The sequence below is a fragment of the Cyprinodon variegatus genome, unplaced genomic scaffold (assembly GCF_000732505.1).
Source record: "Cyprinodon variegatus isolate N-32 unplaced genomic scaffold, C_variegatus-1.0 Scaffold214, whole genome shotgun sequence".
Taxonomy (NCBI): domain Eukaryota; kingdom Metazoa; phylum Chordata; class Actinopteri; order Cyprinodontiformes; family Cyprinodontidae; genus Cyprinodon; species Cyprinodon variegatus.
The window spans coordinates 257578-258702 of NW_015150667.1; the positions used below are offsets into that span (position 1 = coordinate 257578).

Below are 1125 nucleotides of genomic sequence, written 5' to 3' on the forward strand. Positions count from 1 at the left end.
TATACAGTTTTAACTTTAGTGTTAAGTAGTATTGCTTTCTATTGAATCAATGTTGGTGATGCCAGCTGAAAGTAAGACTTTCACTCCTGACGTTGATGGTTCAAGACCCACCTTAGACTTTTGAAAGTTGCAATTATACTTAAGTATTTTGGCTAATGTGAATAATTTGTATTGGTTTGCCCTCTATAGATTCAGTAAAAACAGTGCCAAAATAGATGGACTGGTTTAGAAAATTAAAACCAAAAACCGAGGAAAAACTATTATGTTTGATTAAAAATTATTAACACCTTTTAATTTGCTCATCATTGCCCAATTTGCACAAGCACTTTCACTGTCTGCTTGAGCCTATATCACCAAAATGGCAGAAAAACTGTGTGCGTAAAATGAAAAAATGATCTTCTAAGGCATTTGACACAAAAAATACACACACCAATCATTAACAATTTCAACGGAACTTAAATGAGAAAAGCAAAAAAAAAAAATGCAAAAAGAAAAAACATCATTTTATTGCTAACTGCAGTTCTGCACTCCACCAGTAGGTGGCGACATGTTCACAAGAAGCTTCATGAACTGTGGGGATTCAAACGGTTCAATGCCTCATAAGGCTTCATCTCACCATCACTACTGACAGCTTACCTAATGCTAATAAGTTCAAAGGTTTTGATTCCTCATAGCATTTAAACCTTAACATGATTTTGGTTTGGTTTTTTATCATATTTCATAATGTGTTAAGATAATTTCATTGAGATTAAAGCGTGATGTCTCCACTAATTCGTGTTTAAATTAAGCTAACAGCCTTAATGCTGCTAAAGAGGGGCGGCGATAAACAGCAGCCTACCTTCATCCCAGCTGTAGGAAGAAATGTCCCTGAAAAGTCTGCTATTAAGACAAGTTAACTGCGGAACAAAATAGTAAACATCGCACACTGACGAAGTTACCGCTGAATGCCTTGCAGCTAACGTCATAAAACTGCGTCGGTGACGCATAAGTTTTACGAAGGGTAAGGATTTCCGGTTCTTTTCAGACTAACTTTTTTCGAAATCAGTGAACTAACTGGCATGGCAGGTATGTGTTTATTAAAGCACATCCCAGGGACAGGAAATTCAATTTACAGGGCTTTAAGTT

General features: G+C 36.2%; 1 protein-coding gene across 1 annotated transcript in view; it reads right to left on the bottom strand.

The window, feature by feature from the left end:
• Positions 1 to 952, bottom strand: part of tti1 (TELO2 interacting protein 1) — a 37761-nt gene extending 36809 nt beyond the window's left edge. Inside the window, exon 1 of the mRNA XM_015380440.1 lies at positions 839 to 952. The gene's annotated coding sequence lies outside the window, so the exon portion shown is untranslated. The remainder of the gene's footprint in view (positions 1 to 838) is intronic.
• Positions 953 to 1125: the final 173 nt, after the last annotated feature.